Below are 27,622 nucleotides of genomic sequence, written 5' to 3' on the forward strand. Positions count from 1 at the left end.
CACTATCAGAGGCTCGTTCACCTGCACATCTACCAATGTGATATATGCCATCATGTGCCATTAAATTAGGCTTGAATAAAGATTGGGAGTGGATGGGCCATTACACAAAGTAAAACTATTTTCCCATGTTTATTCCCCCACGACCCCCACAGTTCCTCACATCTTCTTGTCAATTGCTGGAAATGGGCCATTTTCATTACCACTACAAACAGTTATTTTTCTCTCCTGCTGATAATAGCTCACCTTAACTGATCACTCTCCTTATAGTGTGTATGGTAACACCCATTGTTTCATGTTCTCTGTGTGTATATATATATATATCTTCCTATTGTATTTTCCACTACATGCATCCGATGAAATGGGCTGTAGCCCACGAAAGCTTATGCTCAAATAAATCCGTTAGTCTCTAAGGTGCCACAAGTACTCCTGTTCTGTTTCCTGTACTAACAGAAACATAAGGTTGCCCCCATCCAGTGGGACAAATTACAGGAGACAGGAGAAGTGGCCACCATTTTTTCTTTTGAATTCATTGAGACTACAGTGACCGCTGGAAGTTGTCATGCAGTCCGGTTTTACACACTGTCAGGATGATTCTCTAGCCTGGTGGGAGGTGGACCCACTCTCTCTGAGTTGTAACTCTCATCTGGTTATAGCATGTAAACTCTGACTTGCTAGAACATACTTGCTGCAATTACTGATTTAATTTAATTAATAAAAATGTGTCTCTAGTGCAAGTATGCTACCCCCCTCAACCCCCAAAAAAATGTACATACAAAAATCAGATTAATCTAACATAAACATTAAAATCTTCCGCACCCACTGGAATTGAGAATGCTTCCTTCACCTCACCTATTCAGAAAGACTCTGCGAAAACATACAGGTTTTGCATGATGGTCCAGCTATCAACACATTGTGGCTCTACTGAACCAAGAGGCAAGTGAGTTAGACAGCTGTGTTCCTTTCCCTACCCCTGGTCCCCTTCCATGTAAATAAAGGGGGGTCTTTTACCTGGTTCTCTCCAAATGAGTTACTATAATGTCTGGATAAGAGAATCGAAAGATTTGATAGGGCACAATGTGACTTTATTAAGGAGTGAAGCCAAGCCACTGTAATCAGCTGGTATGCTGAATAAAGTGGAAGAAATGCTATTGCATCTGTGTCCGTGAGGTATTAATCTAAAATAGCTTATTCCAATAGCATATCCTGAATTTCCAGGACACCTCTCAAAACTGTGAACTACATGTCCCTGCTACCAAAAGCCAGAAAGGTATTGTATTTTTACCCATTCATTCATAGACAGCAAAACATACACCCTATGCTATGTGCGTAAAGTGACTTATTTTAGAACAGATAAAACAACAAGAAAGAACAAAAGTAAAATCCATATGAGGTTCTGTTCCAACTCCCATTGAATTCAATTGAAAGACTCCTGTTGACTTTAATGGGAGCTGGATCAGGCTCTGAGAGAGCACAGCTGTAATAGAACTCTGAGAACTCTGTGTACTTAGAATTTAAAGGTGATATGGTGACAGAATGCACCCCTGTATTCACCCCTTGCATGCTTTTGTAATAATCTTTGTACAAGGTATGCCTTGTGAGGTATCATTTGGAAACTCATAACTTGCTGCTCAGTGATATCATGGTAAAATGTGTATAGCAACATTGTGTATAAAGTTATTAATATAAGCTAAAATCATGACTAAAGTATGTTTCCCAGATAAGTCTGGGGAGCGGTTAAATCATTTTCTCAAAGGAAAAGGGCAAGCTGATGTCCCAGCCAAGTGTCAACAAAGCTGATCTACCATCACCTCATTCTTTTACAAGAAAGGGTTGGAAGGGGGGAGCAGGGACAAAGTTATCTGCATCTTAGCAAGGAAACAGCATGAGGTCTCATTCCTCCCTCAGACCCCCTGTGTCTTGGTTCTCAGCTGGAAATGCTTCTTAAAGAGGGACTGAAACTGTAAAAAGAAGGGGCAAACATCCCAAGATACCCCTCCTCTCTCTCCCTATCCATCTAACTCTTTGGCACCTGAAAAGACAAAAGAATCAGCTGTTGGACTCTGCAGGAGGGGTCTTGACCTGAAGAGTTTAATGCTGGTGGAAGCATGTGGTGAGAAACTTTGTTTGAATCTAATATTGTTTAAGGTTAGCATTAGAAAGAGTTTCATCTTGTAAACATTTCTGACTGTATTGCTATGCTTATTCTCATTTAAAGCCTCTCTCTTTGTAGTTAATAAGATTGTTTCATCTAATTCAGTGTGCTTAAATTAAAGTGTGGGGGGGCAGGTCTACACTACTACTTATGTCAATATAATTTACATCACTCAGGGGTGTGAAAAAGCCACTCCCCCGAGCAACATAAGTTACAGCAACCTAAGCACTGTCTACCCCAGGTCTATGTCAGTGGGAAACGCTTCCCCACTGACATGGTTTCTGCCTCTCATGGAGGCGGAGTAATTATGTCGACAGGAAAGAGCTCTCTTGTTGGCATAGAGCGTCTCCACCAGATACTTCTGTACAGTGGCACAGAAGTATTGGAACAGCTGCACCGATGTAGCGTTTCTAGTGGAGACTAGCCCTAAGTAACTTCGTGTATCATGATAAACTGGTGTATATTATTTCCTTAAAGGAATAATGAACTTAATATTTCTGGACTGTCTGGGAGAGGGCTGGACAGTGCAGGACATACTTTTCTGGGGTAAAGTCTGGGACAGGGGGTGTTGGGGTCACCCTGGAGTAATAAACAATGTTGGTGAGAGCCAAGATGTGGCTAACAGGCTGCAGTACGCACAAGTGTCTGGGAGTGACCAGCATGCTGGTGGCTTTTTGAGCCCAGTTGGAGGCTAAAGCAGAAAGGCATTCCCAAGGCACCCCAGGTTCAGGGCCACCCAGAGGGGGGGCCAAGTGGGGCAATTTGCCCCAGGCCCCCACGAGAGTTTTTTGGGGGCCCTGGAGCGGGGTCCTTCACTTGCTCTGGGGGCCCCAGAAAACTCTCGTGGGGCCCTGGCCCCTGGAGCTTCTTCCGCTCCGGGTCTTTGGCGGTAATTCGGCGGCGGGGGATCCTTCCGCCCCGGGACCCGCCGCAGAAGAGCTGGGTCTTCGGGGCACTTTGGCCACGGGTCCCGGAGCAGAAGGACCCCCCTGCGCCAAATTTCCGCCAAAGTGGGGGCTCCCCCGCTGCCGAAGACCCCAGGCCCCCTGAATCCTCTGGGCGGCCCTGCCCAGGTTACAGCTGGGGTGACATACCTGCTCACCGGTGTGGATTGTACCTCGATATGTCACAGATATACAAAGAGGAAAACAATAAATCCCAGGAGTGAGAGTGGATGATGAAATAATGCTACGGAACATCCTAGTAGCTCACCAGGAAATCAAGGACCTCAAGCAGGATAAGAGAGGAAACAAGAGAGCTACTCATCTGAACACCACCCAAAAAGGACAAGGATTCTTTAAGTTTAGCTTTACAAGGCTCATGTATCTGTTCTGTTGAGCACAGAAGGGAACAAAGTTACAAAACCCATCATTTACAATATTGCAGAAAATTGTTTTAAGGGAAAAAATGACAAAATTTTGCCCTGCAGACAAACTTGGAAAAAATTGGCAAGTAAAATTGGGAATTTTCAACTCCTGTGATGAGATAAGTGAAACACCTGAACGACAGCTTTGTCTGAACTATGAAAATCTTCTTTATTTAAGTTCTAATTTATTTGCTGTGACGTGACAACAAACATATTTCCTGCTGATTGTTTGGTCATTTTCAAGCGTGTTTTCATGCTGTGTTTATCGGACGTCATAGGAGTAATCCACAAGCAGTGAATAGCCTGTATAAAATCACCTTGTGCTTCATTGTCAACATAAAGCAGTTAAGGGAAGGAAATTAGTTGGATGGCTGACTAGGAGGGTAGGATATTAGATGGATGACTCATGGCATGACCAAGTAAACAGACCATGTGACCATGTTGTGTAAGCATGAAAGGACTGGTATTGTATATATTATTGCAATGCCCACAACCTATTTATTGTTTGCAGTACAGTACACCTTCGTATATCCATTTTCCTGTTTTCAGGGGATATATAATTTGATCATTAAAATTATCTCTGGATTAGATATGAGTAATAGACTGTAGGAGCTGCAAAGGCAAAGTTTAGGTTGAGTAAATAAAACATGTTTCTTACAGAAATCATAGAGGTTAGAGATGGGGATAAACCTATTAGTCTAGCCTGCTGTCCGTGCAGGATTGTTCCCTACACTATATTCACCAGCGCTTTGTCTCATCTAGTTGTAAAGGTCCCAAGAGATGGTGCAGCCTTCCACCACTTCCCTTGGGAGGCTATTTCTCAATTGAATAGAGCTCACTGTCAAGTTGCTTTTTTTTTTTAAATGTCAAAATGCCTATGTGCACATCTTTATTTATTTGTTCAGCAGACCATAACTCCAATATGCATTTTTATTTTTGACTTTTATCTCAATACTAAAAAAATAGATGTAGGAAACCTCACACATTTATTTTGCATAGTTAAGAACAGTTTGTGAAATATTTGACGTATACCACCAAAGTATAGAAATGCAACCTTTGTTCAAGTTCAAACTGCATTCAGGAACAAACAGTGGTTCCATAGAACTTGTTCTGACCCCACGTAGGTAATGGCAACCTGAGCCATATAATACCCAGAACCTTCAGAGACTTACACACATACTTTAGGTTATGCATTTTTGTAAATCTTTGCAGGACTGGGTCTTACTTTTGTGAAAAAGTCCCTTGACTTCTGTGGCTGTGGTGGTGCTGTATTGGATAGAAGCTTCATGAGAGTTCAAAATGGAGCGTCTTATTGAATGAAACATAGAATCATCGCAATATAGGGCTGGATGGGACCTCCGGAGGTCATCTAGTCCAGCCCCCTCCTCCAAGAAAGGACTAAATATTCCTATCCTATGCCTGAGCAGTGTTTGTTTACCCTGTTCTGAATGGTGTGTGGAAAGTTAATATATTTAACAAGAACAGATCGAGCAAAACAGTAAGAGATTAGGAAACTTACAGGTCAGCTTTCTATTGGAGGAGAAATTAGTGATGTGGCATCTGGGTATATTTTTATCACAACTTGTTTTATTTATACCAGTCCTGGAACAGAGGTGATCACAAACAGCATACTGGCCATCTCCTCTTCCAGAGATCACAACCCAAACACCAGTTCCTGGTTCCCAGGGAGCAACTCAACCCTGAGAATTTACTCTAATTGGAGAGATTCAGGCAAAGAGCAAGCTCTTTTGCTGCTTGCCACTGCTCTCCCAAAGAACTGCATCAGAAACCAATAATACTACAACATCTCTTCTATGACTAAACATTTGCTTGCACAATAAGAAAAAGTATGTGTAAAACTATGTAACAATGCCATTTGGTGGCCTCTGCGATACTCATAGAATCACAGAAATGTAGAATTGGAATGGACCTCAATAAGTCATCTAGTCCAGTTCCCTGCATTGGGGCAGGACTAAGTATTATCTAAACCATCACAGACAAGTGTTTGTCTGACCTGTTCTTAAAAACCTCCAATGAGGGCGATCCAACAACTTCCCTAGGTAATTTGTTCCAGTGCTTAACTACCCTTACAGTTGGGAAGTTATTCTTAATGTCTAACCTAAATCTCCCTTGCTATAATTTAAGCCCATTACTTTTTGTCCTGTCCTCAGTGTGTACGGAAAACAATTTATCACCCTCCTCTTTATAACAACTTTTTATGTACTTGAAGATTATTATGTCTCCCATCAGTCTTCTCTTCTCTAGACTAAACAAACCCATTTTTTCTAATCTTTCATGACAGGTCATGTTTTCTAGACCTTTAATCATTTTTTGTTGCTCTCCTTTGGATTTTCTCCAATTTCCTGAAGTGTGGTGCTCAGAACTGGACAAATATTCCAGCGGAGGCCTTATTAATGCTGAGTAAAGTGGAAGAATTACTACTCGTGTCTTGCTTACAGCACTCTTGCTAATACAGCCCAGAAGACGTTTGCTTTGTTTGCAACAGTATTAACTTGTTGACCCATATGTAGTTTGTGATCCACTATTACCCCCAGATCCTTTTCTGCAGTACTCCTTCCTAGGCAGTCATGTCCCATTTTGTATTTGTGCAATTGATTGTTCCTTCCTGAGTGTAGTACTTTCCATTTGTCTTTATTGAATTTCATCCTATTTAATTCAGACCATTTCTCCAGTTAGTCAACTCCTCCCAGCTCGATCTTGTGATGCTGTGTATAAGAAAGGTGACCATTTATATCACTGTTTTACTGCTGTTACACAATTATCATAAATCTTGTACAAAGTATGTCATGTAAGGTATCAATAGAAAAGTTATGAATTGCTAAGTACAATTATCTTGTTTATATGCATGTGTCATCTTTGTATCTGAAGTTATGAATATTGGCTATCAGGGGCGGCTCTAGGCATTTTGCCGCCGCAAGCACGGCACGGCAGGCAGGCTGCCTTCGGCGGCACGCCTGTGGGAGGTCCTCCGAAGCCGCGGGACCAGTGGACCGTCTGCAGGCAAGCCGGCAGAGTGCCCCTCATGGCTTGCCGCCCCACGCTTTTGGCATGCTGGGGCCTGGAGCCGCCCCTGTTGGCTATGCACTTGTATCTTAAGCGTGTGTTGTATTCCTGGGTTATATCTGGGGATTGCGTTTACATTAGGGCTAGCCCATTAAGGACACTCCACTTTCACAATGAGCCATTGAGGAATCTCATTCTACCCAGTAGGCCTTTCCTCTGGATGCCTCAGACACCAAAGAGCCAATGGCCACCCTCTGTGATTCAGCAAAACATGGAGGGGCATGTGATATGCTCATGTGACCTTGGACTCCATCTTGGGCCAGTAACTTTCCAGAAACAGGGGCTGTGGGCTTTGTTTGGGACAGTCAATTTCCATTCACATACCTGAGACATCTCCTTTTTCCTGCTCCAAATTCTCTGGACTGTGGATTTACAACTAAAAGGAGTATTTTGAACTGTGGACTGAGGATCTTCCAATCTTTTGTAAGTTACCAGAGAGACTTTTGCAAGCCAGCACTGTATTCCATCACTGCTACACACCTGATATAAGGACTTTGCGATCATTTGTATGTATATGATCTATTAACCATTTTAACTTCTTTTCTTTAATTAATAAATCTAAGGATTGGCTGACGATGTGATATTTGGGTAAGATCTGAGATACATATCAACCTGGGGGTAAGTGTCTGTCTAATCCTTTGGGAATAGTAAGAACCTCACATATGGTGAATTGGGTATTTAATAACCTCTTACTATGTTAGACCTGTTTGTCTGTATGGGAGCTAAGGGCTGGAATGCCTAACGAGGACTGTGTGGCTTCTGGTTAACCAGTGTGGTACTGCAGAGGCTTTTTTGTTACTTCCTTGGTGAATCTAATTAGTGAATAAACCACCAGGTTTTGGGGATTGCCTGCCCTGTTTCTTGAAGTCTGCCCTAAATGTGGCTTGCTCAGTGTGGTCCCTCCCGGCACCCGGTCACAGGTATCATCTGCAGACTTTATAACTGTGCTCTCTATGCCATTATCCAAATCATTTATGAAGATATTGAATGGAACCAGACCCAGGACAGATCCCTGTGGCACTCCACTTAATATGCCCTTCCAGTTTGATTGTGAGCCATTGATAACTGCTTTCCGGTTTTCCAGCCAGTTGTGCACCCACCTTATAGTAGGTTGGTCTAGGCTATATTTCTCTAGATTGCAAAGGAATGATGTATCAATAAATATTCCCTATGTTATTTGTTGGATATTAATTATTTGTATGGTTAGCCTAAAATTTTCAATGTGCTGCTGAGTTTTGTGTTGAAACACATAACCATATTATAGAAGATAGGATTGTGGTGCTGCAGTCATTTTTTCCACCACTGAAGTGTGGGCACTTAGAGTTTTTGGCACCTGGGAAATGGTTGTTGCATCCGACAATAATGGATATCTTCATTAGCGCTGGTTGTTTCTACTAAAATGGTCATCAGCAGTGAAATGATTGCTATTTAGTTTGGTATCATTAGGTATAAAGATCAACAGATTTCTGAGATGAAGTGGGCTGTTCACACCATATATGTGTTTGCAGACTCAGTTAAACAGCATCATATTGGTTTTCAGTCAGTTCTCTTTCGGAAGGGCTTTCTCTGCATCTATAGGGGCTAGAAACTTAGACCAAAATTTCAAATGTGTGTGCTTAAAATGAGACATCTAAATCTATTTATATACTGAAAAAGTGCCCTGGATTTCAGAAATGCTGGTAGTGTTCACTGTGTCAGTCACAGCTGTGGATAGTGAGCGCCTCTGAGAATCTGGCTATTGTTTCTGTAGGTACCTGTGTATTAGGGCCTCATGCCACTGGGCCTCAAACTGGTCTCAAGGAGAAACTCATTGGGTGGATTCTGTGACAAATTCCATTGTCTTGGTATCTTGGAAACATGGGATCCTACTATATTGCTCCCTAGAATCACAGTACTATCCTCTGGAATTCCCTCAGAATTGTCTGGGGATTGCTTTATTAGTTTTGTTATTCGGCCCATCTCATGGTACTACAGTCATCCTCTGGACTTTTGAAATGTTTAGGGTGTTGTTGTGAGTATCCCTCACACCTGATGAATGGAGCTGTATGAAACTCAGTAGTTTTGGTTTTTCAGGGGGCTCATGCTAATTGTTTTTTGTTTTGCTCTATATAGTTTTGCACCTGTTGGGTTTCATTTTGAATCTCAGGTTTGAATAAACCCAAAACTTGGGGTGGGGGGAAGGAACAGCCAAGATTTGCTTTATTCAACCAGATGAATTTTCCATGTTTTTTGATTTTCTAATGAAATTTTTCTTTACTACATCTATCTGCCTGTTGACTTATGTAGTCCTTTGTCATCATAGTAGCTAAAAGTCTATGCTCTACTGCAGAAGTCCAATGATTGCCACTTAGATTACACTTCTGTCTCTGACATGGGGGCGGGGGGAGACACCTGTGCTATTCACAGACATTCCTATTGTTCAGAATTATTCAGAGAAATTGAAAAGAGAGAATACCTGCTTCTTCAGTGCCTCAGCCCCAGCACCTCTCAGAAAGTGAGGTGCTCTGATAGGAGCTGGCTATTAAGAGAAACCAATGGGAGCAAAGATGAAACTCAGACTGATGTGGTGCTCCCATGATTCAGGGGAATACACATAGCCGAATGCCTGTGGATTCTAACACCTATAACAAAAGAATAATAATTACTCTCTAACCGAGTGCAGGAAATTTGATTTAGCACAGAAATAAATGTTCAAATGGCGGGAGTTCTTGCCATCAGGGATATTGACCAACAAGGACATTTTCAGGGAGTTTTCAGATCTGTCAGTTCTAAGATGAAAATGTCTCCAAAGCAACTTCCAACTGGGAGGTGAGAGTCTGATGCATCTTGCATGACTAAGCTGGTGCATGCAGCACTGCTAGAAGAACTTCTGTATTGTCTTTCAGAGAAGAAACTCACGTGAAAAGAAAAAAGAACAATTTATTAAAGCAATCCACTATTAAGGGAGGTTTAAGGTCACTGTGCATTGGTTTATCTTTGGTAAGACACGATCTAGCTTCCACCTTCCAAACATGTCTGTTACAACAGAATATCATAAAACATGAATCTCCCTATTAAAGTAAACACAAAAATACTTAGTCATCAAGAACAGTCTCTTGAACCTTTCACTGCATCTGAAATGTCCATTATAGTTTCACTTTCATTTCCTTTTTTAAACAACATTTTAGCAATACAAAGGTGCATGCATGTGTTTTTCCCACTTCTAATTTTTATCATTTTCAGATAATGAGGTTCTGGGATAGTCTAGCTTGTGGTTGAATAACATGATTTATGATGCTGATTCTCAGATTCAGATGGCAAAATGCACCTGCACACCTATCATCTCTGAAATAACAGAATACTGATACATATTTCTATATAGATAACTCAGTACTGTACCTGTCTTGGGTTATGCATCCTCCTGGGTAGCATCTGAAGCTGGAGTTGTGTGGAGACTGCAAGTTATAGTACTAAAATCTGAAGGCAGATCTGAGGGCATGGAGAAAACACTGAAATGTTTAGGGTTGAATAGTGTCATCAAGACACAGCCTGGAGTAAGGGACAGTGCAGGACCAAACTGCTCCAGGGAGTGCAGGGGGAGAGTACACACACTGCACCATCCTTTTGGATGTTGCAATATGCCCCTTCTCTATTCCTGGCCAGTGTAATTGTGTACCAGGCCACTTCCCTGTCCCTTCAGGGTGACCTGCACACCAAGACACAGTAGGAAGGAGCCAGTCCCTGTGCTGTCTGTCACAGGGACTACAGTTGTGCCTTGACCTCTCTTGGTAGGGGTGGGGGGCAAAGGTGGGGAATATGAGATACCTTTCACCCTTCTCCCCTCCCACGCACACCAGTGTCAGGCCCAATGTAGGAGGCTAGGGAACCACGGAAGATTCTGTTACGGCTTAGCTTAGGCAGTTCCGCTTTCTCAGCCTCCGGTTATTGTAGGACACAGCATGCTAGCTTTAACCTGCCGCAACCGGCTGGGACTGCTGCGTGGCAAGCCCCTGGCTGTTGGCCAGGGGGGCAGCCCCGGAGGGTGGAGAGTTTCTATTGCATTATGTATGAGCTGATATGCTGCTGTTTGTATAAAATGAGCATGCTTTGTGTTTGTTTTCGGACTTCACCCCAGGCCGAGCTACAGGGCGCTGGGTCCCCGTCTCAGTGACAGCAACGCTTGGGGTCCCCGTTGCAGATGTGTCACTTTACCTTCATTAAAACCAATTACTCTCAGCGTGGAGTCGGTCTCGTTCTTGCAGAGTACCTCGGACCCTTTGGGGCAATAACACCCAGGGATAACATAGTCCTTAACTGTTCTTCCTTCATTTTAGTAAAGGTTAAAGAATCATGGTTACATATACTTTGCCAAATTTCAAGAGCCAGCTCCAGCTTCCACTGAAGTCAATGGGAGCAGGAGTAAGCCCTTAATTTGCCTATTAAATACTTTTATTCTGAGTAGAAAGAGGCTTCAGTGAACCAATACTGGCCACTGAGTCTCAGACAGAAATGTTATACTCATTCTATTCAGCTAGGGAGGGCAGATTTATGTATCTCCAGCATTAAAGAGCCTCCTCCAACTTGTCAACATGCATTCTTACAAATGAAAAAAGATAGGCATTTGAGGAGCAAGTGTGAAGAATTTCCCATTTATCTGAATGTTAACAACCACAATAGTTTATACAGTTACTTTGTAACTTGGTTCTCAGGTCAGCTGATACAGGATTTCAGAGGCAATTACAGTAAATCAAACTGTAGAATATCCCCATAGGGTAGTTTGAAGATACCTTCGAAAAATGCTCTTCTTTTTTTTTATCCTCTAACCCTAGAGCTGCCGCATCTCGCAGCTGCTTTCTTTTTGACAATTCGTCACTCCTGAAAAATGTTTGCAAGCACTTTGGATAATTTCCAATTCATTCTTGCAGGAAATGAGGATTTGCTTCCTCACTTGGGATACCTGCTGCTAGGTTTATTCACTAATAAGCATGATAAATGTTTTAGCCTTTGATCAGTGCTAATTTAACAAGTAAGCTCCACAGAAAAAAGTCTTTGAGGCTCAGGGGCTCAAGACGGTGCATGAGTTGGAAATATGATTGATTGTGTTGCTATGAGAAATTTCCATAAAAAAACTTTTATCATGCTGCTGTGTTCCGAACAATTAAATCAAAAGTGAAAGATAGCTACCGTCGACAAAGGAGAGAGGAAGCAAACCAAACTTCATAGGACTTTGTTTCAAGCTACATAGGTTGATTTTCTAGGAATATTTTCAGTCTTCTCTTTAATTAATTGGTGGATTCTTTTCCCTCTGCTGGACATTTTTTATTGGATCCCTAAATAACTTCTAGTTCTTTCTATGGAAGATATCAGGACATTTTTTAAAACCTTTTTGTTTTCTGGACTTGGAGAAAAAGAGAGAGACAGAATGATCTCCTGCAAAACTGCCAAGAGGGATTTGGCCCTTGGGGAACAGGGTGGGCTGGCTAGAAGTAGGGGGCCCTCTGGGTCTGCATGCAAATACAGTTGCCCCCCCACCCCGCCGCCAAACCTATAAAGGTGGATACCTGGGTGGCAAAGTGTCGTAGTAGTGAACTGATGGTTGTCATAAATGATCAAATATCAAGTGAAAATTTGGTTTCATTAAAATGTTAATTATGAAAGAAAATAGCTCTCTTATATGACATAGGCCCAGCAGAGCATTGGCAACCTAGGAGAAATATATTTCTGTGTGAGTGGAGTCACAGCGCGGGTAAAAGGGAGGAGGAAGAGAGATCAGATATCAAATATTGGTAATCTGTAAAGTGGAGCAGGCATTCTGTGTTTCTGTGCATCTCTTGGCTATGACCTTCCACCACAGAAGACTCCTCCACTGACACTTAGTTTGAGGTGGCAGCAAACAGAAGACATCGGGAGACAAAACAAGGCATAGAGCGTGATAGCAGCTGCTGTGCATTATGCTTTGAATGGTCCGATATGAGAAGATATTAAGGCCCTGGATGGTGGAACATAGACAGTGAGATTAGGGAGCAAGACAGTGTGTCACATTCAGAGGTGAGTCTGACCCTTAAGTAAATCTAACTTCATTTAGTTCAAATGCCAAGGAACTAGGAGGAAAGAATGTAGCAAGACAGGCAACTAACAGCAGGATATAAGAATGTGAGTTGAAGAAGTAGTGTAGGGAGAGATTTTCAAAGGCACAAATGGGAGTAAGGTGATTTTCAGTGGAAGCTGAACATCTAACACTCCTTTGTTGCCCTTGAAAATCTCCCCAAATATCTATTGCTTTCGCCTTGATCCTTGGAACTGGATCCTCCCCACTCACCTACTTTGCAGTGAAGCTGTTGCAAAAATGCCAAGTGAGAGAGAATCCACCATGGCACTTGGTAAGTTATTTCAATGATTAATTACCCTAAATGTTAAAAAATTTGCACCTTATTTCTAGCCTAAATTTATCTAGTTTCAGCTTCCAGCCATTGGATTTTGTTATATCTGTCTGGAAGATTGAAGAGCCCTCTTATCAATTTTGTTCCTCATGTAGGGGAACTTATAAACTGTAATCAAGTCACTCCTTAAACTTCTTTTTGATATGCTAAATAATTTGAGCTCCTTGAATCTATCACTTTAAGCCAGGTTTTCCTATCTTTTTTTTATTGTTCTCATGGCTCTTCTCTGAACCATCTCCAATTTTTCAACATCCTTCTTCAATTGTGGTTACCAGAAGTTGACACAGTTATTCCATCAGCAGTTGCACTAGTGCCAGATACAAAGGTAGTATAATGTCTCTACTCCTATTCAGTGTTCAAGTGTTAATATATACAAGGATCATATTAGGTGCACTGAGAGCTCAAGTTCAGCCAATTATCCACCATACCCCACAAATCTTTTTCAGAGTCATGGCTTCCCCATCCCCTAAGTAAAGCTTGCATGATACATTCCTAATGTATGACTTTACATTTGCCTGAATGAAACACTTAATGTTTATTGTTTATTTTCTAAAAAAATCCTGTAATGGAGACATTTATTTATTTTCTCACATATTTCCTAGTAACTGTTATATAACTACTGTTATTGAAAGTGCCAGATGATATAGGCAGGTGATAATGTTTGCATAAAAAACTGAATGTATCCAACTGTCAATAGAAATTAAATAATTTACCTTATATACATTTGTATCCTTATATTTTAATATTTGTCTTTACAATGAATTTAAGCTTTACATTATTTTATATGGGACAGAATATGGAATTTGCTAAATATGAGTTGGTGAGAGTCTCAAGTCATTGTAACATGCACCAATCTGTCGGGAATAAAGGACTCTATCTCAAGAGCACTGCTAAGAAGTTTTGTAATGTGTGTCAACTTAATTTTGTAAATTATTTCAAGAGGAAGCAGGAGGAAAAGCTGAAGTTGCATTGCCTCAAATGGAGTTTCCAAATCATTATTGGGTGCATGTGGCTAAGCAATATAGTTACAAATCTGGGAGGCCCTGTAGTGGGGTGGTTGCCCCACTCCTGAAGAACAGGGATTAAAGCAGCCAAGCTAGGCTGATTGGGGAAGCAGCCACAGCTGTGGCAAGCTCAATCAGGGCCCAGCTAGCCCTTATAAGAGGGCTGGGGGGCAGGAGCTGAAGGAGTGTCACTCGAGCCCTGGAGTGGGAGGGGCTAGCTGTCTGGGAGCAACGTACCTGAGGTGGAGCAGTGCTGGGGAAGGGTAAAGGGAGCTGGGGAGCTCCAGCCTGGTAAAACCCCAGGCTGTAGGCTGTGGTGAAGGCCTACAGAGATACTGGGGCTGCAGAGGTGCAGTCCGGGGTTAGGCAGAGGCAGCTGGTCCTAACTCCTTGCCAATGATGAGTGGTCATTACAGACTGCAGTCTGCCCCAGGGAGCGGAGGCTAGATGATGACTGGCACTAGCCACTGAGGCAAGGTGGGTTTAGAGGGTTGGGTGTTCCCCTGGGAGGGGAGACCCAGAGCATGGGGATATTGCTGGGGCAGAACCCTGAAGTAAAGGGCACCGGGGACCGGGAGGGACACGGGGGCCTGAGGCAGGTGAGCCACCGGCCAGCAGAGGGCACTTCAGAGCTGGTAAAGATCTAATTCCCAGGACAACCAGCAGGAGGCGCCGTGCCAGTGTGTTTCACATCGCTACAGGCCCATTCCCTATTTCCTCTTTGGTAGTTCGTGTGAGAGGCATGACTATTTTTTACAGCCCCACCACACCAGTATATGGCTTTATTTAAACATTAAAGATGTCAGGAGAAATATCCCCTGGCAACATGTTCATCCTCATTGAATACGTGAGTTTGAGTCCTATCTTCTTCATCTTTGTGAACATGTGTGAGCTGAGCTTTAAAATGGAGCCACAGCCTTCACCCTATGGAGAATATGGCTATAAGGTGAGGCCTGTTGGATAGGAACAATATGGAACAAGATGTCATGACTCTCTTCTGAGGACCCTGACATGGCATCCTGGGAGGTAGGCTGCCTGCCAGGGCCCTGTATCTGAGACATCATGGAGGGATTGTCGAGGAACATCCGGCCCTTTGACTACTACCCCATGCTACTAATCCATGTGGACACTAATGATACCGCAAGGTATGACCTTCAGCAGATCAGAAGTTACTACAGGGCTTTGGGAGTGAGGGTGAAGGATTGGGGAGCACAGGTGGTGTTCTCTTCAATCCTTCCAGTCAAGGGTAGGGGCCCAGGCAGAGACAGATGCATCCTGGAGGTGAATGCCTGGTTGCGAAGATGGTGTCACCAGGAGGGCTTCAGCTTCCTTGCCCATGGGATGCTATTCCAGGAAGGAGGACTGCTAAGCAGAGATAGGATCAGCCTATCAAGGAAGGGGAAGAGCATATTTGGATACAGATTGGCTAACCTAGTGAGAAGGGGTTTAAACTAGGTTCAAAAGGGGCAGGTGGTCAAAACCCACAAGTAAATCAAGAACATGGAGACCTGGGAGAAGGTTTGGAATTTAGGGGGAGCATAGATTGTTATAGCAGGGATAAAGGAGAGACAAGACAGAACTGGCATCTTAGATGTCTGTATACTAATGCGAGAAGTATGGGGAATAAGCAGAAGAACTCAAAATGCTAATAAATAAACACAACTATGACATAGTTAGCATCACAGATACCTGATGGGATAATACATATGACTGGAATATTGGTATAGAAGGGTACAGCTTGCTCAGGAAGGACAGGCAGGGAAAAAAAGGAGGAGATATTGCCTTATATATTAAAAATGTATACACTTGGACTGGGATTGAGATGGAAATAGGAGACAAACTTGTTGAAAGTCTCCGGGTAAGGATAAAAGGAGTAAAAACGAGGGTGATGTCATGGTAGGGGTCTACTACAGACCACCTAAGCAGGAAGAAGAAGCTGTCTTTTTAAACAGCTAACAAAATCATCCAAAGCACAGGACTTGGTGGTGATGGGGGACTTCAACTACCCAGAAATCTGTTGGGAAAATAACACAGCAGGGCACAGATTGTTCCATAAATTCTTGGAATGTATTGGAGACTTTTTTTATTTCAGAAGGTGGAGAGAGCTACCAAGGGAGAGGCTGTTCTAGGTTTGATTTTTGACAAATAGGGAGGAACTGGTTGAGAATTTGAAAGTGGAAGGCAGCTAGGGTGAAAGTGATCATGAAATAATAAAGTTCACGATTCTAAGGAATGGCGGGAGGGAGAACAGCAAAATAAAGAATGGATTTCAAGAAGGCAGACTTTAGAAAACTCAGGAAGGTAGTTAAAATCCCATATCAAAACAACCTGATAACTTTCTTTGACGGGGTAACAAGCCTTGTTGATAGTGGGGAAGCAGTAGACGTGATATATCTTGATTTTAGTAAAGCTTTTGATGCTGTCTCTCATGACCGTCTCATAAATAAACTATGGAAATGCGACCTAGATGGAGCTACTATAAGATGGGTGCAAAACTGGTTGGAAAACCATTCCCAGAGAGTAGTTATCAGTGGTTCACAGTCATGCTGGAAGGGCATAGCAAGTAGGGTCTCACAGGGATCAGTTCTGGGTCAGGTTCCCTTTAAATATCTTCATCAATGATTTATATAATAGCATAGAGAGTACACTTATAAAGTTTGCAGATGATACCAAGCTGGGAAGGGTTGCAAGTGCTTTGGATGATAAGATTAAAATTCAAAATGATCTGGACAAACTGGAGAAATGGCCTGAAGTAAATAGGATGAAATTCAATAATGACAAATGCAAAGTACTCCACTTAGGAAGGAACAATCAGGTACACACATACACAATGGGAAATGACTGCCTAGGAAGGAGTACTGTGGAAAGGGATCTGGAGATCATAGTGGATCACAAGCTAAATAAGAGTCAATAGTAATGCTGTTGCAAAAAAAGCGAACTTCATTCTGGGATGTATTAGCAGGAGTGTTGTAAGCAAGACATGAGAATTACCGTAATTCTTCCACTCTACTGTGCTCTGATTAGGCCTCAACTGGAGTACTGTGTCCAGTTCTGGGCACTGCATTTCAGGAAGGATGTGGACAAATTGGAGCAAGTCCAGAAAAGAACAACAAAAATGATTAAAGGTGTAGAAACCATGACCTATGAGGGAAGATTGAAAAAAAAAAAAGGTTTTAGTCTGGAGAAGAGAAGACTGAGGGGGAACATGATACAATCTTTCACATACTTGAAAACTGTTTACAAGGAAGATGAAGAAAAATTGTTTTTCTTAACCTCTGAGGATAGGACAAGAAGCAATGGGCTTAAATTGCAGAAAGGGCAGTTTAGGTTGGACATCAGGAAAAACTTCCTAACTGTCGGGTGGTTAAGCACTGGAATAAATTGCCTAGGGAGGTTGTGGAATCTCCACCATTGGAGATTTTAAGAGCTGGTTAGACAAACACCTGTTAGGAATGGTCTAGCTAAGTAGTCCTGCCACAAGTGCAGGGGACTGGACTAGATGACCTCCCTTCCAGTTCTATGATTCTATGACGTGACTTACCAGGAAGAAGTATTTTTATTAGGGATACAGAGGAATAACCGGAATTCAGAACAACAGAGAGTTTACTGGCAAAGTGTTATTTCTGAGACAATATGATAGGTGGCAACATGCACACAGTAGACCAGATTCTCAGTTGGTGTAAATCAATGGAATTGCAATGAAGACAATGGAACTGTGCCAATTTACCACAGCTGAGGATGTGCCCCAGTGTTTTCAAGGGGAATGAGCAGAATTAGGGCAGGCACAATCTAAACAACCGTGTTTAAAAAAAAAAAAGATTAACAGTCTCCCACCTTTTAGTCAGCTACTATCTTTGGAGGCTCACTAATGTACTGGGCAAAATGCAACTTCAGCTTTTCTTCCTACTTCCTCTTGAAATAATTTACAAAATAAAGTTGACACACATCACAAAACTTCTTGTCAGTGCAGCAAGCTGAATATACTGCCAAACAGCATTCTCTAGTCAATCATTCCTCAGTAGTTCTCTCTTTCCCAGCATACCAACAAGCCATTTTTACTTGGATTTGCCACAGAGTGTCACTTGGAATTACTTTGGTCATGCATATTTTTTTCTGTTATTTTGCCAACGCCACTGCAGCTGCATATGTGCAGTTGGATGCAGTACTTGACACTCTTGAAATTATACTTCATCTTCCTTTCCTTTGCTAGGATTTCATGAAGCTCATTAGGATGTTGCTGGCAGAATCTTTTAAGTTAGCTTTACAAAACTTCAAAAAACATCTTTGGAAGCTTTTAAAATAACAACAGAGTCAGATGTGACAGGACCTTTTAAATATATTAAATAGGGTTGCTTTGTATGTGAGTAAGATACAAAGCATTTGGAGTCCAAAATATTCAAAAGAAAACTAAAAAGGATGAACGTTTTTTGTTTTTGTTGTCAATGGAGACCAGAGATTCATGGAACAGGCCACCTGGGCTAACTAATAATCTACTGTTATTTTTCGCTGTTTTCATGAGGATTTTATAGCCGTGTTATTTGTTCATTTAGTTTGTTCATCTAGTTTGTTCCTTTGTAAATTAAATGTCACCATCTTGTTTTCCTTAGGATTACATGTGTATAGACCAGAGGTGGGCAAAGTATGGCCCGCAGACCACATCCGGCCTGTGGCCCCTGAGCTCCTGGCCTGGGATACTAGCCACCCGCCCCTCCCCTGCTTTTCCCCCTCCCCCGCAGCCTCAGCTCACTGCACTGCTGGTGCAATGCTCTGGGCGGCGGGGCTGCGAGCTCTTGCCAGGCAGAGCAGCTGCAGAGCCCAGGCCTGGCCTGGTGCTCTGTGCTGCACAGTGGCATGGCTGGCTCCAGCTGCGCACCGCAGCTGCCTGTCTGGGTGCTCAGGGTAGCGCAGCTGTAGCGCAGCTGTAGCGCCGCCAGCCACCGGTGCTCCAGGCAGCGCAGTAAGGGGGCAGAGAGCGGGGGGGTTGGATAGATGGCACGGGAGTTCGGGGTGGTGGGCAGGGGGTGAGTGTGTGAATAGTGGGCAGGATGGTCAGAGAGCAGGAATGAGAAGAGGGGTTGGATGGGGCGGCGAGGGGCAGTCAGGGGTGGAGGTTCCGGGGGCAGTCAGGGAGAAGGGGTGGTTGGATGGGGCAAGGGTCCTGGTGGGGGAAGTCAGGAATGAGAGGAGAGGTTGGATGGGGTGGTGGGGGGAAGTCAGGGGTGGGGGTTCCGGGGGCTGTCGGGGGACACGGAACGGAGGGGGGGGTTGGATGGGGCAGGAGTCCCAGGGAGGCCATCAGGGAGTGAGAAGCAGGAGGAGTCGGATAGGGGCCGGGCCATGCCTGGCTGTTTGGGGAGGCACAGCCTCCGCTAACCGTCCCTCCATACAATTTTGGAAACCCGATGCGGCCCTCAGGCCAAAAAGTTTGCCCACCCCTGGTATAGACCTATTGGACACTACCACAGTGAAGCTGCACAAAACCAGATGGTGTAATTTACAATTTAGGACTTTTCTTCACTACAGGGAGATCGATGCTGCTACAATCAATGCAGCAGTGATCGATTTAGCGGGTCTAGTGAGCACCTGCTAAATCAACAGCAGAGCGCTCTCCAGTTGATCCCAGTACTCCAGCTCTCCAAGAAGAATAAGGGAAGTCAACTGGAGAGTGTATCCCATTGACAGAGCGCAGTGAAGACACCAGGGTAAGTCGACCTAAGATGCATCAACTCCCGCTATGCTATTCATGTAACTGGATTAGCGTAACATAGGTTGGTTTACCCCTGTAGTGACGACAAGCCCTAACTGTATGGAGAGAGTCTCTTCTAGTGGTTAGGGTGTAGGATTGGGAGATTGAAATTAGCAGCCCAAGTTCTTCTTAATTTGAACCAACCCTTTGCACTTCATCACTTTAGGCTTGTAATTCTTTGGGTGAAATTCTGGCTCTGCTGGAGTCAATGGCAAAACTCCCACTGATTTCAATAGGGTCAGGATTTCATCCCCTGAGCTCTGAAATATGTATGATGCCTCCTCAAGTACTCTGGGATGTATGCCCATCCAGCAAGTGGAATCTGTGTGACATCTATGAGTGATCAACATATAGCCATTCAAATCTGGGCACTTCCTTTTAGAAAATGGGCATTTTTTGATCATTCAGGAAGTGTTCTCTCTTGCGCCAGTATAACCTCCCAAGGGCAGGGCAATGAATAGACACTGAATTAATGATTTTGCAGTTTCTTTCTTGTCTTGGCAATGGATACAGCAGGAAAGTAGTTAACCTCGAAAGCAGATGCTGTGTCAGAGATTTGTACTGGAAGGTAAATACATTACAAATAAATACATATATGCATACACATTTCTCTGGTTTGTAATGAGAGAGCACTAAGGGGACATGAATTGTTTCCTATAGTTAACAGAATATTATTGACCTCTACGTTGAATGTCAACAATCATGTTAATGTGATTATTACAACTTTGATAAGACTAGCCCTTTGGTCCAAATATATCAGGCCCCCATATTTAATATGTCATAAACAATCGGGTTAGCGAAACCTGGTCAGCCAAAATAAGAACTGGCTTCCAACTTTGCCCATCACTTTGCTCAAACTCTTTCCTTTTTAACCTAGGCAAAACAACATAGGCAATGCTAACAATAGGTGGTGCTACCAGCTCCACCTGTAATATATGTGAGTGCATCGATCAGTACTTATTCAGTAAGTCACTCTGTCTCTCGTTTTTCTTTATTAATGGATTTCAAATTGAAAAGGAGCCTAACATTTTGTGCAGATGGCGAGGCTATGCGATGTGAATGAGTGAAGCAATGTGGTGAGAATAAGTGACACTGGATCATGTACCATTGCCTTTTTCTTGTGCCTTAACATCTGTGGGTTATTGGAGTGAAGCTTGGAAGACTCTATATAAAAAAGGGAGACAGGGATGTTTAGCTTTGAAGGAGCCCTGGAGTGAATTCCAAGAGGAAAGTGGAAAAAGATAGCAGCCATGAAAGATTAAGTAATTGGGTAAAACAGCTTTTGCCAATTTTAAAATGCAGAAACTTCCTCACAGTATAACCATGAGCATTTGGAGACATGAGTGATATTTGTATTGCTCTTTGCATCATTCTGACCTAGTCATCTGCAGGCCCATAGCAGTGGATTCTATATTTACAAGGGTTGAGAGAACTATATATTGTATGCAAGTACAATGCTATCGTGTTATAAACATAAATATGTACTGATTTGCTTTGTGTTAATGTAAATTGTGGTATATGACCATTTTACATAACAAAGTTGTGAAAAGTATTTTGAACTATTGAAGTGGGTTTGCTTTATTAGATACTTAAGATATAGCAATATCATAGAGAACATGTATAGTTCACAGCATTGTTTATCAGTGGAGCTAGAGATATAACCTAGGGCTGGGGACTGAAGATTTTCAGGAAATAGATGTTGTGAACACATCACAAAATTCCTTTCTTGGGGTAAGCTATTGATCTTGTATGAATTGGTATTGGTATTCCTATAGTTATTTTGGTTTTGCTAGATGGTGTGTGTGTAAAAGGAACAAAGTTGTTCACTGTGAATGTGTAATGAACAACTAGACTATGTTGTTTTATTTTGCCTGATCTGGATTTATGAAGTGACAATGAATATAATCTCAGGATTTATGCACTGCTGATGTATTATATCCTATGAACAGTTGCATGATGTGATAATTGGACAGTAGTTCCGCATTCTGATAGCCTGAGGAGATTCACTTCCACTGTTATAAAAGGCATTAAAAAGACACAATAAAAGTGCAGCCTTTATTTAGCAGTATGTAGAATATTGGTGTGTGTGTGTGTGTGTGAGTGTGTGTGTGTGTGTGTATAACCATGTGATAACTTTCTCCCTCAAGTTGAAATACTATAGTATGTGTTTTTTTGTTTTTTAACCCAAAGTGCCCAGCCATGGAGAATTGAGTAATAAAACAGTGATCAAGTAAACATCAAGATAAGTTCTGTACACTTGTGATTACTACTCCGATGACTTCTTTATTCAGGAACAGTTGTCAGATTTGCTTCTTTGTAGAGAAACTCCAGGACTGACAGCACACAATAAATCACGTCTAACAACGTGCCGAAAAACTGGCAAGAGACAGCTTGTACAGTGACAAATACACCTGACAACAGGTATTTTTAGGATTTATGAGAAGAGAATACAAACAAGGAGAAGGGGCTACTTAGTTTTACAAGAGACATTTAAAACCCATTTATTTCTTTAGCATCAATAACATAAATACAAGGAATACCTGAAAATCAGATGTACAAATTATTTTTCTTTATTTTGAGCACAACTCGATTATGAATGGACTCTGTGGATTAGTATTTTGATTATCAACTGCTGCTGCAAATATCTGATGAGCTGATATTAGAATGGTTCTTTAAACATACTGATTAAAGACACATTGGTGCTGCTATTTTTAACACATGCATTCAGATATAAATCAGTTTTGAATTCTGCATCCAAAGATTGAAGTAAAAAAATTCCAGAATTTCATCCCTCATTCTTCCATGCAAAATGAAAATGCATTGTTAAAAATATTTTTATTATAATGAATAACTTCACAAGAAAGGTCAACAGATTCACACTCTTATAACTATCTCATAAAATAAGGTGTCTGCATACAAAATAAGACAAAATTCTACTGAAATTGCAAAGAATTGTTTGGTATCAAACCTACAAATAACTGAGCTAGTTTTAGATAAAGATTAAACTTTTACATAAGATTAAAAAAAATAAACTGACATGCCCTCAACCCAGTTCCTTGTGAATAAAAATCCATTTTATAAATGCCACTGGCACACTTGTTGGTACATCATCATCTTGAATATTGTGATCCGTTCTGGTCAATCCATCTTAAAAATATTGCAGGAACACGAAGAGACTTCTGTATAATTAGACATTTAAAGCTTTGTTTAGTTTACAGAGGAAGTGATAAAAAAATTAAACAATGTTTAATCTGTGGAACTCATTGCCACAGAATATCACTGAAGTGGACATCCAACAGAATTCATAAAAAGGATTTGGCATTGAATTCTATGATATAAGACAAAACGTGTATAAATGGTAACAAAAAAAACAAACAAACCATGCTTAAGGACATGAGCCATCTATTAAGTGCCTGGATTTAAGAAGAAACTTCCCCTGTAGACTGGTTATTACATAATTGTTTATTACAGAGTTTCTTGCACCTTTCTCTAAAGTATATGGTACTCATCACTGGTAGAGATACCAGATTAAATGGACTGCTGGTCTAATCTGCTATGGCACATGCTGTACTCCTATAATTCTACTTCCTTAAGAGAAGCCAAGGATTGGCCAGGCAAGAAGAGTGAACTACCATCTCACCTGTAGAAGAACGGCCCTCCAGGTCAGCATTAAAGGACTTTGGTGTGGTAGCATGGGGAGGTTTACACTGATGTTGCCAATGCTGTTCTTGTCTGTATGGCTAAGCAGAGGAATTCAGCATTCACTGGTTTCAGTCTGCCATCTTTCACCAGCGCTAGTCACTTAAAATATAAATATAGAAAGAGACTTTATGAAGTTCAGTAACAAGTAGGCAATTCAGCTTTTATCGGAAATACTGGAGTGATACTGTAGTTAACTAAATTATAAAGACTCTAGTACTGTTGCATTAGTAATTCCAGTTAAATTAATTCAGAAAACCTAAACCACATCAGTATTGAGATGGCCAGAGAGAGATTCACAAAAGTGAGACATTCACAAGTAAGGATTTAAACAATACTGGGACACAATGAGACACAGCAGGATGCCATTATGATGGCACCCTCATTGTGTCTGAGGAATGGAGGTTATTCTTTTGAAATTCCTTCTTTTGTGTGTCTGTCTGAAGACCTTACCATCCTTCTTATGCTAGTTTTATAGTGAATTTCCTTAGATTTTTTTCAAAGTAATATTTAGTCAAATGTCATGTATAGTATAATTACGTCAAAGTACATAATTAAGGTAATATATGTAATTACAGTATTATAATATCCAATAATCTTGTAAAGACCCTTTTCATACCTTGTGGGGAAAATTGCGTGATGCATATACACTCTAGCTGTTCACTGAAGTTCAGTAGCTCAGCCATTAGGGTTTTTTAAAGGAAACAAAAGTGTTCAATTTACATGAGAGATTAATTCATTTCAAAAGATTATTTGAAACATGTCACAAGTTGGCTTGCCCCAAAGCAGGTCCATATCCCCTGTGTCAGAACAAGTGCTACCATTTGGAAAGTTAAGAGGGTAGGATATCATCTGGAGGTCAGGGAGAGACTAGTGAGAAAGCGCTATGGTGAGAGTCAGTCAGGAAAAGTAAGACAGGACACTGGAGGAGGTCTCTGGGGGAAAGTTGCGGAGAGTAGAAAACTCTCTACAGGCCGTTTGTGGGAAGAGGGAGGAATTGGCTAGAGGAAGACTTTATGCTTGGGACCTGGGAGAAGGCTGAAGGCAGGAGAGTAGCAAGTGGGGTTTGCTGGCTAGTGTCCCCAAGCCAGAGAGCCAGGGTCCCTGAGCTCCTGGCCTGGGATACTAGCCACCCGCCCCTCCCCTGCTTTTCCAGAAGAACTGTGAGAGGTCCAGGGGGGATGAAAGAGGCTCCCCATCAGAGAAGCTGTGGGGGTTCCTGCTGGGAAGAGCAGGGTTGCATTCTAGGTAGAAAGGGCTGGAGTGACTGTTCTAATATAAGGACAGGAGAGGATTGTGCTGGAGAGCTGGGGTCCAGTGAGGAACGTTGGGACCATGCTGGAAATCCAGGGTATGGTGAAAGATGCTGAGGCAATACGTTTCATGTACTGTGGGGATTATGTGAGGGGAGTTCTGGATTATAGTTGTGGGACTCTTGTTATGATTTATGTGCACAGGATTTTTATAACAAACATTACAAGAGCTATAGTTTGTGTGTCTGTATATACACACACTTGAACCTGGTTTGACTATTTCTGGGGACGGAGGGAGGAAACCGAGGCAGGATGCATATTTAGTACCTGTCATGCTGTGGCTGGCCAGGAGAAGGCTTGGTGGGGTGGGGTTGGGGAGGGAGGCTTGCCCTATGACAAAATGGTTTTGTATGTTATCTGAAAGCAAAATATGATCTGAAAACAATCGTAAATTCATTTTGTTTTAAATCCTCACCCAACTCACAAAAAGGGTTACTTTGGGTATTTACTAAACAAAAATTGCTTTGTGGTGAATGCTTTAGGATAACCTCCTTTCTTTATGGGCAGGAATTTGTCGATGCAATATCCCTTCCCACTACTCTGAGTTATGTCCTTAAGGCCCCCATGCATCACGTTGAAAACAGGCTGTTTTTTTCTAGTGTCAGCCTGAAGAGAACTTTTAAAAATTATTTGCTTGCTACGCCCTCAAACTAGATGGTTTAATGAAACTGCTTATATAACTATAATTAGAGTGGTGCTATCAGGGGCCATAACAATAATTATCAGGCAGTTTATAAACTCAAGCAGACCCAAATTAAGGCAAATATAAATAAGATTTTTTTGTTGTTCAAGATACTGAATTAAATGAGTAAAATTTGAGTGCACATACTAAGGACTAGCCATGGATTCAGTCCTACATTCCTTACTCATTTGAACTAATCTCACTGAGTTCAACATACGTTGTTATTAGTAATATAGGACAAAGGAACCTATTGGTGTAGTAGTCATGGTAGAATCTGGATTTACTTTTTTGCTGTAACAATAAGATACCTCCCTCATGATGTAGCTCTGTTAAAGTCATATTTGCTTGTCACACCGCTCATAAGCACCACGTGCCAAATGCTGTAGTGCTCAGTTCATGCTCAGACAAAACTACTGATTCAGGATTTAGCCCTAAATTAACACAGTTTAAACCGAAGGAAGAAAGTGGCAGGTGGTGGGGAGGATTTTTATGTTAGAGGAATTTGATTAAATTGGCTTTGTCTCATAAGGTATATGCATAAACTGTCAACTTCCAGCCATGTTAAATAATCAGCTGGGTGCCAAGACTGCACTCAGAAACTTTTCCTGTAGTGAGGATTATGAACTTTAAGTGTTAGTTCATCTAGTGTCAGCACACATCACAATGTGAAACGAATTCCCAGACTTCCGTTCTGACACCAATGCCTAGCGACAGCTAAAGCAGCACAGCAGCAATGCTAATTACACTAATAATCCGGCTAAGTAGGATAATATATATATTCACTCTAATGAAGCTCTAACATACTTCAAAATTCCGAGGGAAGTATAGTTGACATATCAGAAAGAATGGCTGATGGGATAGAATGTAACTCTTCATCTGCCTCTGGAAATTCTTGGGAGACATCCACAAAGAGAGAGTTGGCTCTGGAGTGGTTGCTGGGTCTAATTTTGCTAAAAGGGGTTTTGTTACTTTGTGGATACTCTTTTTCTTTTCTTAAGGTGGTCAACAGGACATTAACATCTGCTACTGGATTTGCTGGACAAAGGCAAACAGGACTTTGATTGTTACCAAGCTAAGGCAAGTCTTCATTGCAATTTCTCTGCTGGCAAAGAGAAGCAGGTTTAAAACAAATTGTCCTTGACATAGAGCTATAGTCAACACAGGAATTGCCATTTAGAGGTGATAATGAACCCTCTGTTTTCACACAATAAGAGTTATTTTAGTATTTTCTCTTTAGCTACTTGCTGTTTCTGAAAGTTCATATTGTTAGATAAGTTAGCACTGGAAGTGGAACATTATCCTGTCTTTTATACCCAGTTCATGAAGAAACAATTGATTTAGACAGTCAGGAGATAAGAGCTGCTATTATTCAGAAAATTCAAAGAGCCAACTTCTTTCTAGTGGAGGCTCAAATCCAGCAGACAGCTTGATTGTTTTGAATGTTTACCCTCGTCCATCCCTATTTCACAACGGCCTTTCAGATTATTCACATTGAATGATCATCTGACATAGCTTGGCACTTAACTGCCTGCAAGCTCTCAAAGAAGTCCAAAAGTAGTTTTGTACATCTAAACTTCTAGTTACATCTCAATCGTGACTGGTAACAAAATAGATTGGATTGCCACATGGGAAACAAGAGCAGCAGCTGGGAAGAGCTTGCAAAAATCTTCACATTCCAGGGCACTTTCCCCACAGCCACCAGCACCAACTACAGCTAATGTTATAGGGGGCAGAGAATGTCAATCTGTCCCTTCCCACTGGATCCAGAAGGGTCCTCTTCTATTTATCACGATCAGCAGATTTCCCCTCCCTATCTATCTACCTGGGGGGAAACAATAGCAGCCAGGTGGTCTTCAGTCACATGAAATCAAGCAGCTCTGAAAGTTTAACTCTCTATATCTTTTTCTCATTTGCTGTATTGTCATTGGTTGTTCCTCTCTTATTACTGCAGCTGCCCATCCTCACTCTCACTGGCCATTGCCCTTCTCACTCACCTCACTTCCTTGCATTTCCATTTCTCCCTCCCTCCCATACAGTTTTTCCTCTTCCTTCACTTATTCCTTCTTTTTGGTCCCACAGTGCCTTTCTCTCCCCCATTCTAACACTCTCACATATATTCTCCCAAAGCCCCCAATTTTTATAATATGAATAATAATG

The 27,622-nt window shown here is 41.9% G+C and overlaps 1 long non-coding RNA gene across 1 annotated transcript; it reads left to right on the forward strand.

The window, feature by feature from the left end:
• Positions 1-19,560: 19,560 nt before the first annotated feature.
• On the forward strand, positions 19,561-27,256 carry LOC123373024. Its single transcript, XR_006580525.1, has 3 exons — positions 19,561-19,727; positions 22,092-22,192; positions 26,464-27,256. It is a non-coding gene; the product is annotated as an uncharacterized LOC123373024 (long non-coding RNA).
• The last annotated feature ends 366 nt before the right edge of the window (positions 27,257-27,622 follow it).

This window comes from Mauremys mutica, chromosome 6 (assembly GCF_020497125.1).
Source record: "Mauremys mutica isolate MM-2020 ecotype Southern chromosome 6, ASM2049712v1, whole genome shotgun sequence".
Classification (NCBI taxonomy): domain Eukaryota; kingdom Metazoa; phylum Chordata; order Testudines; family Geoemydidae; genus Mauremys; species Mauremys mutica.